Raw genomic sequence first — 13,251 nt, forward strand, 5'->3', positions numbered from 1 at the left:
TGTATAAGAATGCTTGTGATTTTTGCACATTGATTTTTTATCCTGAGACTTTGCTGAAGTTGCTTATCAGCTTAAGGAGATTTTGGGCTGAGATGATGGGGTTTTCTAAATATACAATCATGTCATCTGCAAACAAGGACAATTTGACTTCTTCTTTTCCTAACTAAATACCCTTGATTTCCTTCTCTTGCCTGATTGCCCTAGCCAGAACTTCCAACACTATGTTGAATAGGAGCAGTGAGAGAGGGCATCCCTGTCTGACATACAGCTTCTTTGTGATTGGGCCAAACTAAAGCCAAAGGCATTTGACATCTGGTGATGACTGTTCTTTCGTATACCATATCACCTTTCACATAGTCAAACATAGCAAACAGTGCCTTGTGGAGGTGAAGAATGGGTAAAATTAAATTTAAAATGATAGCGTCTGAGATGTCCGTCTGTGGTTTAGTTTCCTTTGTATGTTTCAAATGGTTTATCCTTCAATTCCTTAAGGCAGATCTCTTTTTTTGTGTTGTTTGAGATTTCAGAGAGAGAGAGAGAAAAAGAGAGAGACAGATACAAACATGCACCTCTCAGAAGACTACTGCTAGCTGTTAATAGTGAAAACCGAGCATTTCCTTTTTGTAGAGTGCTTTGTAGATGTCAGAGTTTTTCTCTTAGGTGAATGGCAAAAGTTCAAACATCTTTGCTGTCACAGGACACTATTCATTATCTGGTTCTTCCCCACTTCCCTGGTATCAAACCCCTTGCTCCTCCAGACATACTCTGTCCTAGCTACACAAAACAAAACTTATAGTATATTCTTGAAAGTTTTAAGCTATCTTATACTTCAATAATCTCACACATGCTGTTCCCTTTGCCTTGGCTGCCTCTCCTCTGCTTTATCCAAAGTTTCCAAGGCTTCCATTCTTCTTCTTTATCCTCAATTATTATAGTACCCTGGAGGTGGTTTTAAGAAACGCTGTCCCTAGATTCTATCCTAGGCCAGTTGTATCTGACATCTATATTTATAAAAACTTTCCTATTTGATTCTGGTGCCTGTGAGGGTTGAGTATCATTATTCACATCTCTGACTATCCCATTAATCCTTCAACTCTTCAAGGGGGTGGAGTATGTTATTCAATTTTGTATTCCCAGAACCTAGCAGGGAGTCAGACTCATTTATTAGTCCTTCTTTCTTTGTCTCAGAAACAGGGCTATTTGGACATGCCAAAGGATGCTAGAGTTTCACATTCTTCTCTTTTTTTTTCAATGCTATTTGTAGTCATTTATTAAAAAATGAGGCAGCTTTACATGTATCCATAGACATGAAACATTCCTTGCCTCTGTTATCTATGTCCACCAGAATGGCTTGTTACACATTATCCAGAATTTAGTGACTTAATACAATAAATATGTATTTATTTATCTTATGTATTTATCTTATGTATTATGTATCTTAATCATCTGTAGGTTGATGATTTAGGCTGTGCAGTTCTCATTTTAGCTGGGCTTGCTTGCATATGAGTGGATCAGCTGGATGTTGGCCAAAGTGATCAAAGGAGAATCATTTCCTCTTCTATCACCAAATGTGCCATCATACCTTCATTGGTGTCCATACGTTGTGCCTTCTCTTGGGTCATAGCAGGTGGGTTGTCCTGGTTCCTGCCTAAAGATCACCCTCTATGAGGTTATCTATTCAATGACTTGACTCTGTAATTGTCCCCTCTCTTGCATCATCTACTTACCCTTCTGTTATATCATTCATTTGAAAACATGCTGCATTGTTTTGCATCTAAACAAAATACATTCTGTTAACCCACTGACCCGTATCTCTTTTAGCAAAAATTCAGAGTTATCTATATCAACTTTCTTCACTTCCTCACCTTCCATTCTTTCTTGAACCCCTTGCGTCAAGTTGTTGTTTCCACAAGTCCAGTGATAGTGCTTTGGCCAGTGTCCTCAGTGATTCCATGTTGCCACATCAAATGTTTCCTTCTTTGTCCTCATCTTACCCAGCTTCTTGGAAGCAGTTGGCAGATTTGATTACTCCAAACTCCTTGAAACTCTTTCTTTACTTGGCTTCAGGAAAAACACCCTCCTTGTTTTCCACCTATCTCACTGGTAACTACCACTCATCTTTGTGGGCTGAAACTTCTTTATCTTATTGACCCTTAAATGTTAGAGTGTTCCACGCTCAGTCCTCAAATTTCTTCTCTTTTCTATTTTTTTTAACTTTTATTATAGGTTCGGGGTACATGTGCAGACTGGTATATAAGTAAACTGTGTGTCACAGGTGTTTGGTGTCCCCAGGTAATAAGCATAGTATACAACAGTTTTTCTATCTTCTCCCTCCTATATTTCATGCTCAAGTAGGTCCTGGTGTCTGTTGTTCCTTCTTTGTGTTCATTTGTACTTGATGATTAGCTCCCTCTTATAAGTGAGAACATGCAGTGTTTGGTTTCCTGTTCCTGCAGTAGTTTGCTTAGAATAATGGCCTCTAGCTCCATGCATGTTGCTACAAAGGACATGCTCTCATTCTTTTTATGACTGTGTAGTATTCCATGGCATATACTTACCACATTTTCTTTATCCAGTCTACTGTTGATGGGCATGTGGGTTGATTCCATGTCTTTGCTACTGGCATTAGTGTGGCCATGGACACACACATGCATGGATCCTTATGGTAGAAGGATTTATATTATTTTGGGTTCATACCCCATAATGGGATTGCTTGGTTGAATGGTAATTCTGTTTTGGATTCTTTGAAAAAGTGCCCCACTGCTTTCCGCAATGGCTGAACCAATTTACATTCCCACCAGAAGTGTATAAGCATTCTCTTTTGTCTGCAATCATGGCAGCATCTGTTATTTTTAGACTTTTTAATAATGCTCATTCTGATTGGTGAAATGGTATTTCAATGTGGTTTTGAATTTCATTTCTCTAATGATTACTGATGTTGAACATTCTTTCATATGCTTCTTGGCCACATGTATGTCTTCTTTTAAAAAGTGTCTGTTTATGTCCTTTGCTCACTTTTTAATGTTTTTTATTTTTATTTTTGGTGTCAATTTGATTACACGCCTTATACATTCTGCATATTAGACCTTTTTCAGATGCATAGTTTGCAAATATTTTCTCCCATTCTGTAGGTTGTGTGTTTACTCTGTTGTCAGTTCATTTTGCTGTGCAGAAGCTCTTCAGTTTAACTAGGTCTTATTTGTCAATTTTTGTTTTTGTTGCAATTGCTCTTGGTGTCTTTGTCATAAAATCTTTTCTAGGTCCTATGTTCAGAATGGTATTTCCTAGGTTATCTTCCAGAGTTCTTATATTTTTAGGCTTTACATTTAAGTCTTTAATCCATCTGAAGTTGATTTTTGTATATGGTATAAGAAAGGGGTCCAGTTTCCGTCCTCTGTATATGCTTAGTCAGTCATTCCAGCACCATTTATTGAATAACAATTCCATTCACACCATTGCTTGTTTTCTCCAACTCTGTTGAAGATCATTTGGTTGTAGGTGTGTGACATTATTGAACCAGGAATAAACTGAATCCCTGGCAGACCATTACGAGTTGCAAAATTGAATCAGTAATAAAAAGCTTACCTGCACATCCTACACATGTACTCCAGAACTAAGATACAATACAATACAATACAATACAATACAATACAATACAATACAATACAATACCTGCCAAACAGAAAAATTGCAGGACCAGATAGAATCACAACTGAATTCTAGCAGATATATAAAGAAGAACTGATATTATTCCTTCGGAAAATATTCCAAAACGCTAAGGAGGAGGGATTCATTCCTAACTCATTCAATGAGGCCAGCATTATCCTGATACCAAAACCTGATAGAAACAAAACAGCAACAACAGAAATCTTCAGGCCAATTGTTGATGAGCATCAGTGCAAAAATCTTCAACAAAATACTAGCAAACCAAATCCAGCAGCACATAAAAAAAATAATTCACCACAATCAAGTAGGCATTATCCCTGGGATGCGAGTTTGGGTCAACATATGGAAATCAATAAATGTGATTTATCACATAAACAGAACTAAAAAGAAAACCCATATGATCATCTTGATAGATACAGAAAAGGCTTTCGATAAAATTCAACATCCCTTCATGCTAAAAACCCTCAACAAACTAGGCACTGAAGGAACATTCTTGAAAATAAGAGACATCTATGACAAACCCATAGGCAACATCATACTGAATAGGCAAAAGCTGGAAGTATTATCTTTGAAAACTTAGAACAGGACAAGGATGCCCTCTGTCACCACTCCTATTCAACATAGTACTGGAAGGCCTAGCCAGAGTAATCAGGTAAGAGAAATAAATAAAATGTGTCTAAATAGGAAGAGAGGAAGTCAAACTATTTTTTTTTTTTTTTTTGAGACGGAGTCTTGCTCTGTCGCCCAGGCTGGAGTGCAGTGGCCAGAACTCAGCTCACTGCAAGCTCCGCCTCCCGGGTTTTACACCATTCTCCTGCCTCAGCCTCCCAAGTAGCTGGGACTACAGGCGCCCGCCACCTCGCCCGGCTAGTTTTTGTATTTTTAGTAGAGACGGGGTTTCACCGTGTTAGCCAGGATGGTCTCAATCTCCTGACCTCGTGATCCGCTCGTCTCGGCCTCCCAAAGTGCTGGGATTACAGGCTTGAGCCACCGCACCCGGCCTATTTTTGTTTATAGAAAACATGATTCTATACTTACAAAACCCTGTAGTCTCTGCCCCAAAGTTCTTAGATCTGATAAACATCTTCAGCAAAGTTTTAGGATACAAAATCAATGTATAAAAATCAGTAGCATTTCTATATACCAATGACATCCAAGCCTAGGACCAAATCAAGAGTGTAATTGCGTTTACAATGGTCACAAAAAGAAAAAAAAAATGCCTCAGAATATAGCTAATCAGGGATGTGAAAGATCTCTACAATTAGAATTAAAAAAACACTGCTCAAAGAAACCAGAGATGACACAAACAAATTGAAAGGTATTCTATGTTCACAGATAGGAAGAATCAATGTCGTTAAATGGCCATACTGCCCAAAGCAACCTACAAGTTCAATTCTATGACTATCAAACTATGATATTCTTCACAGAATTAGAAAAAAAAAAAAAATTCATATGGAACTAAAAAGAAGTCCAGATGGCCAAGGCAATTTCAAGTAAAAAGAACAAAACTGGAGACATATATTACCTGACTTTAAACTATACTACAAGAGTACAGTAACCAGAACAGCATGGTTCTGATACAAAATCACATTCTTTTAAACCAAGACTCCTCAGTACTACTAGATCTTCATGTAGAGCTATAATATGTGTCAGTGCTCCACATCTTTCAATGTTGGATGATATTTTCTGTTTCACCTATTGTGATCCGATTCACCGAAGTCTCTTATTCTGGTTTTCTAAAATGTAGTGTTTCCATTTTAGTCCCTGCCCTCTGTCTAGGCCACATCAGTCTTCTACACAACTGCTATCTGTAATTGATGATGGCTCCATTTTTACTTAGTCTGAGCATAGCCTCAGAATTCTTCTCAACCCAGAAATCCAAGAAACCATTTCAAGTAAGTTAGAGTAGGTGTATGAATCAAAATCTGTTCATGATCCCTGACCTGAACCCTTGAGTTGATGACATAAATTTGTGTTCAGCTTTTTTGGCTGGTCAATTTCCTCTGCTACAGAACTTCCAGTATTCCCTGGCTTTAGCACTACATTTATATAAATGAAACACAACTACCTGGTTCCCCATTTCAAAACTTAGCTTAGCTCTCAGCAAGGAAAAGGAAGTGAGGAAGTGAGTGTTGATTGCATTTCATGAGGACATCCTATACTCCTATGTCAAATTTGAAGCTTATAGAAATAGGCTCGAGTAGGAAATGTAATCTAATTATATGTATTTTCATTCCACTGATATTCACAGGTATCATTGTCCTGTTCAGACTTAGGCACTATGGTCGGGTCACTATCTCAGGCCTATACCTAGATTTCTTTGGGCTATGAAAATGGTTGGGCTTGGCTTTTACAGTTCAGCATCACCACAAGGCAAAGAGGCCCTGTATAAATAGCTGACTCAAAGGCATGCAAGACAAGTAATGCAGAACTATACTCAAACTGTGGCTTGGAGGTGAGCCCAGTTACACCCATTACCTTCTAATTTTTGTTATGCTATTGTGGTAATGCGAATTTGGATAAGTGAACTCAGATCTTTGTACCCCTTGTTCCCAGTTTGTAGGATGAAGCTAGTGAGCCAGAAGACTCTAAAGACCATTCTGGCCCTAAAACTGATTCTGACACATTTGTGAATGACAAGAAGGCAGAGATTAATGTTTCTATCATATAAGTGAGTGATCTGGGGCTTTTTAATTTCAAAGATATTGACAAGAATTATTCAGCTAATAAGTGGTGAGGTCAGGATTAAACCTAGAACTTCTGACCAGAACACCACAAAATGTTTTACCAGACCGCATGTATTCTAGTGAAATTTTAGTTTTCAGGTTATAAAGGAAAGATGAGTAAATTTATCAATCTTAGAAAATTTGGGTTTGGAGAATGATGTAGAAGGAGAATTGATTGAAAGTTCACTTTAAAATCCCTGAAAATCTTTAGGGCAACCTGGAAGACGGCCAAGCTCAGTGGTGACTTCAAACACCATATATTAGTTTTGCCTGTTTTTGACATTTATATAAATAGAATATAGCTTATTTAACTCAACGTTATGTTTATGAGTTTCAACTATGTTGTTTTTTGTTGCAAAAGTTCACTCTCATTTTGTATAGTAAAAATTCTATTATATAAATATAATACAATTAATTATTTTGCTTTGTTGATGACATATATTTGTCTTTCTTTCCATTATTTGGTTTTTACTAATGGTGCTGAGATAAACATATTTATGCATGTCTTTTGGTTTATTCATACATTTCTGTTGAACATATACCTAGAATTTTGTTGAGCTTTTAGTGCATTCTGACATACCCAACTTTTTAGAGTCATTCTAAATATTGACATACCTACTCCAGTTTCAGTTAAACCACATCCTTGCTGACATGTACTATTGTTAGACTATTTAATTCTTAATTTTAAAACACTACAAATAAGCTTTATTTTTGTATTCTGTGTAAGAAATGAAGATGCTCTAGCATATTGTATCTAGAAGCTGTATTATTTTAACTGTCTCATTTTTCTCTCCAGTCAATCTGGAGGAGTGAGGGTAAATATTTATTTGATGGATGTCCAATTGACCCATCTCTATGTGGAAGAGACTATCATATTGCCACTGTGCTGCATTGTTATGTTTGTCATTTATTGGTACACTTTTATAGGCCTATTTCTGGACTCTCTCTTTTGCTACATGATGTGTTTTGGCTGTATTCCCACCCAAATCTCATCTTGTATTGAAACTCCCACAATTCCCGTGTGTTGTGGGAGGAACGTGGTGGGAAGCAACTGAATCATGAGGTCAGGTCTTTCCCATGCTGTTCTTATGATAGTGAATAAGTCTCATGAGATCTGATGGTTTCAAAAATGGAACTCTCCCTACACAAGCTCTCTTTTATTTGCCTGATGCCACCCATGTAAAACATGACTTGCTCCTCCTTGCCTTCTGCCATGATTATGAGGTTTCCAAGTCACATGGAACTGTAAGTCTAATTAAATCTCCTTTTTTGGTAAATTGCCCAGTCTCGGGTATGTTTTTATCAGAAGTGTGAAAAATGGACTAATACACTACATTTGTCTGTTTGCCGTTGTACTATCTGAAATACTGTAGCATTATAAAAATTCAGTATCCAATAGAGTAAGTCCTCCAGTTTTAGCCCTTTGTATGTTTACATATACCTTATTGTCCACTTATTTATTTCCACCATAAAAACTGAGTCTGGGATTGCATTTAGTATATAAATCTATGAAGTAAAAATTAAAATCTTTACAAGAGTTATAACTGAAGAGCCTGGCAAATCACAATTAACTTAGGTCTTCTTTAATTTCTCTTAATCATGCACAGTTTTAGTGTTCTACATAAGTCTTGCACATAATTCACAGATTTATTCCTAGATTTTTGATACTGTTATACATATAATAATATGTATCTTTAAAATACTCATGTTCCATTTTTTGTTGCTAGTATTTAAAGATACAGTTGATTTTTTTAAAATATTGCCCTTTTGTCCAAGCACCTCATCAAATGTATTTTTTTGTAATAGTTTTACTCTGTACATTCTTTTGAATTTTCTATGTATATAATAATATCATCTATGAATAGGGCAGTTTTATTTCATCAAGTCCTTTTAAATAATATTTACTAGAAGTGACTGTAAACAAGCATTTTATCTCCTCACAATTTCAGAAGGAAAGTGATCTTTATTTCACCATTCAGAATGAAGTGTGCTAGATATTTATATTTTGTTAATAACATGCTTCTGTTCTCAGTTTTAGAGATTGCATCAGGAATGATTGTTGGTTTTATTAAATGATTTTTTTCGTGTCTGTTGAGATTATATGTTTTTCTTCTTTGATTGTTCATATGGTGACTTACTTGATTTTGAATCTTTAAAAGCAATAAAGTTAACTCAGTCATAGTATATTACCTCTCCCATGTTATGATATCACTGTATTTTATTTTTCTCTTCTTCCTCCTTTCTGTCTTCTTTCCTTTTCTCTTCCTTCTTTCAAAAGTTTGGCACATAATTTCATTAGAGAAGAAGTCTATACTTTTCATTTAACTTCCTTATCTTTTGTTATCAGGATTAGGCTGACTTCCTAAGAAAAGTTGGTGTGTGAAAATATCAATATATTTTTTAAGATACATTGAATCATAAGGCACATTCAACAAGTAAAATATTACAATATATTAATAAAAGCAAAGGTATTTTAAAGAGCATCAGAGGCATATTTTTTAAAGGGTCATGGCATTTGCTCAGGGAGTATACAATGAAGTTAATCTGTAATCTGAGAAGGGCTACCTGGAAGCCAGGTATGTTCAACATGGAGGTTCCATCTTCCCTTTTAATTGTCACCACCTGTACAGTAAAGAACCGGGCAACACGGCACTGGCCAAGTAGATAACCCATCTTCATAATCAAATGTTAGGGTGGGGTGGCCAACTTCTTTGGATGCTATGCAAATGGCATACCTAGTTAGGCCAATCTTTTGTGCCCTAGGTAAATCTGACATTCTCTTGCTCCTGCTCCTGCCATGGGAGATGCTTGCTCCCCGCTTTGCCTTCTGCCATGATTGGAAGCTTCCTGAGGTTCTCCCCAGAAACAGAAGCAGCTGTGCTACAGCCTGCAGAACTGCGAGTCAATGAAACCTCTTTTCTTCATAAATTACCCAGTCTCAGGTAGTTCTTTATTGCTATGTGAGAACAGACTTAAAAAAGCAACTGGCTATTGTTTTCAAGGGATGCTGCCATATCAAGTGCACAATGTCATTCTGTACTGTAAGCAGTTGGGACTTGAACAGCAGCTGTGACATTGTTGAAAAAGAGGTGATGCTCTTGGTCCTGTGCATACCATTCATCCTCATGTTAAGTCTGCTCATAAGGCCATTATGTCAGTCCTAAGGTGGTTAAGATGAAAGACTGGCTGATACCCACGGGACATGTCATCATGTCAGCCTGGCTGTTGAGAAAGTCCTAAGTTCGTTTAGGTGATTAATATGAAACACAAAATTTTGCATGCTGGATGCCTACTCCAAAATTCTCACTCACATACTTCTAAAGGCTTTCTCATCCTTCATTTTTCAGTATTATTACTCCTGGAACACCAGTAGGCTAGCTGCCTTTTCCCAAAAGTCATTGCACACTCTAACCTCAGACCAAGCTCCCTCCAAATGAAGTGGGTGGTCAACTGTGTTACTCATACCCCTGATTACAAGAAGGATTTCCCAATGCTACAATCCTCACTAAATGGGGCTGTAATGTAGAAGGTGTCAATTCCCAGCAATTGATAAGCATTACTTCAATACATTTTTGAATGATGCCCAAGTCAGTATCCATCAGTTGGCCATAGGGAATCCCCATTCTATGGTGCAATCGGTTTGCTTTAAGCAAGAAGTACCAGTGCATCCGAGGTAGATGCCATAGACCGCCTATTTCTGTAATTTAATTATATCATCAATATATACTCAAGCCTGATCCCAAATGTATGACTTCTCTTACTTAATGAATTTTGGCTGTGCCCACAAATATTATCTGATAAAATGGATCTGATAACACTAACATCAGAATAGGCTTCTGAGGCCATGTATTCATTTAGCATTCCATATTCAAATACTCAGTCTCAGTAAGATTCAAGTAGCATGCCAAGGTTATTTTTTCAAACCAAAAGTAATCTTGTGATGTGGAGGGTATAATTTTACTCCAGAAACCAAGAGATCTGTACTTTATATCTTCTATTGGGGCTTGACAAGATAAGGATCCTTATCTGTCACTCTAGCATAGTATTTCTCAACTGGGGGCTATTTTACCTCCCAGGAGGAAGTTGTCACCATCTATAGATGTTTTTGGTTGTCACAATTTGAATGGGGATTGCTACCGGCATCCAGTGGGTAGAAACCAGAGATGCTGCTAAACGTCCTACCATACACTGGATACTTCTTTCTCCACAACAACAAAAATAATCAAGCTCAAAATGTGAATAGTACTGAGGTTGAGAAACTGGTCTAGCACTATTGAATCTAATGCATTCTATGACTTGAGGTTGGACAAATTGTACTGTATCCTAGACATGCTGCAAATATTTCCTTTGTTCTTGACCATACTTGACACTTGAAGGATTCCAGGTCATTCAATACATGGATTGGAGCAGTTTTCTATGTATGATGAATGCTGTCTCCAAAATCCCCTGTCCTCCTTCAAAAAGCTCATAACGTGCTGCGAGAGATATGAAGTGTAACAGTTGTGTTGACCTCAGAGGGAATCTCTCCGTATCTTCTGGACCATGTATGAGCCTTAAAAAGTTTACCACATTCATTCTCTACTCATTGGGTCAAATTCTCATTCTGTGAAGAACTTCAGGATGATTAAGGTTCCATAGAACTACTTTATGACAAAGAGAAGAAAATTACATTGTTTTGGGCCAAGATAGTAAAAGGCAGTAGAAGTGTACTGTTGTCCTTATTGCGTAATAGTGAACAATTTTTGAGTCTTCCTGATGATGGAGAACAAGAAAAACCATCATTCACAAAGTCATTATAAATTATGCAACAGAAATTGTGTTAATCTGTTACAGTAAAGACTAGACCACATTTTGAACAGCGTCTGAAATTGGAACCAACACATGACTATGTTTATGGAATTTCACTATCATTTGCTGCAATTCATCTGCTTTTTTTGCAGAGACTAGAGAGATGAATTGAATATGGGTATAGTAAGTATCTTGTATTTGTTAAATTTTAGTGATCCTCATCTTCAGTTTTTCCTGAATTGCTCTGTTTCCTTTATTTTCTTGGCACAGGAGAAATAGGGCATGTTGAGGGCTTTCCACTTGACTCTTTTATGATGGCCCTTACTCCACAAGTCAAGAAAGCAATATAAGTTCCTGCCAGATGTTACGTATATCAATCCTAATTTTACATGTAAGAAACGTGAAGATAATCACAAGGTGGGTTCACATGAATTAGACATAATATGAGCGATTGAGTTCAAAATTCCATGCTACATGCAGGGCCAAGAATTAGGTGAGGCAAGCAAATCACTTAGGGAATAAAATCTGAGGAGAAAATTATTCTCAGGGCTGTGCAAGTACAAAGCCTGCACCTGCATAACACGAGAGTGAGTGCTTTCTTAACATTTGTTTCCTAGGCATCTCATTCACCTTACCCTGGTCTCAGTCCTAATCACCTGACCTGTAAGTCCCACTGTAAACCTAAGAGATTATATTTCACAGTATCTCATGGTTTAAAACATCTCTAATGCACAATCACCTGGGAAACTGAAGAATATGAGAAAAGGAATATTTATTGCATATACTTGTGGTCTTTTTCAAAAGCAACCATCCTCCACTTTTATCAGTGGGTTCTGGCTTCGTGAACTGACTTCAACCTAAAAACAAGAAACCGTACATTTTTTTGATTGTCACAGCTGATCTAAGTCTTTTGCTTCCTCTCCCTCTCCCTCTCCCTCACCGTCTCCCTCTCCCTCTCCCTCTCCCTCGTTCTCTCTCTCTCCCTCTCTCTCCCTCTCCCTATACATAGTGATTAGTACCCTCCTTAGCTGCCTCTAGATCTCAGTTCTATAAGCACCATAAATTACATATTTTCTGCAGTTTCAGGATATGAGTCTTCTTTAAATCTGACATAGAGACTCCAGCTTTGAAAGCATGCCTTAAATTGCAATTGACTGCTAGAATCTAAGTTCTCCAGCTCTGTTCTCCTGTTCTCCAGTGCTGTAAAAATAAGATATCTTCCTCCTAAATTCTTATAATTGTCATTGCCCTTATACTGACTAAATATCTCAGCTACTTGATCCCCCAATGCCTGCTGTCCCAGACTAATTTAGGATCAAGAAGTAAAATAGTCATCATAGGAATATATATTGATATGTTTATCTGAATTAAAAATTGAGTAATTAAAAAGTTAAAAGTAGATACATGACATTCTTTCTGACATAAAATATGTCTTATTTGCCTAATTGCTTTTGCTAATTAATTTATATGCAGGCATTTCCCCTGAAACAAATGTTCAGCTCCAACATTTTCAAAAACATATTTCAAGCACAAGAAAAGATAAAAGCTCTTAATCCAAAATGTCATTTTTTAAAAAGCATTAAAATTATTTTATTTTTTCCCAATAATCTAAGTCTATCAAATTAAGCCAGATGTCTTTAAATTAAAAGTTACCAGAAAAAAACATAATAGTATTAGTCTTGGTACATTTTTTTGATACACATCTCAGATGTGTATTGTTGTTGTATTGTGTTGTGGTTCTCTGTTTCTTATAAAATTCAAGTAGGACCCAACTTCATGACCAAGGTGAGGTAAACAAGACACTTTGAGAGAAAATCTTAAGAAGGCATTCGGTTTCAGAGCCATGCAAGTGCACACCCTGCTCTTGCACGACCCCGACAAAGACTGCCTCCTTGCTTGTCTCCCCCTAGCCCTGACCACAGTATGACACAATTAAAATGTTAACAGATCATTAAAGACACCTTTTGATCTTATATCAGTTTGTAATTTTTGTTGTATAACTCAGAAGAGGTTCAAAGGAATGACTATCGTTGCTCTAATGAAATGTCTACCTTTAGGAATAGACTTGTTC

The sequence above is a fragment of the Colobus angolensis genome, unplaced genomic scaffold (assembly GCF_000951035.1).
Source record: "Colobus angolensis palliatus isolate OR3802 unplaced genomic scaffold, Cang.pa_1.0 Scaffold50, whole genome shotgun sequence".
NCBI lineage: Eukaryota > Metazoa > Chordata > Mammalia > Primates > Cercopithecidae > Colobus > Colobus angolensis.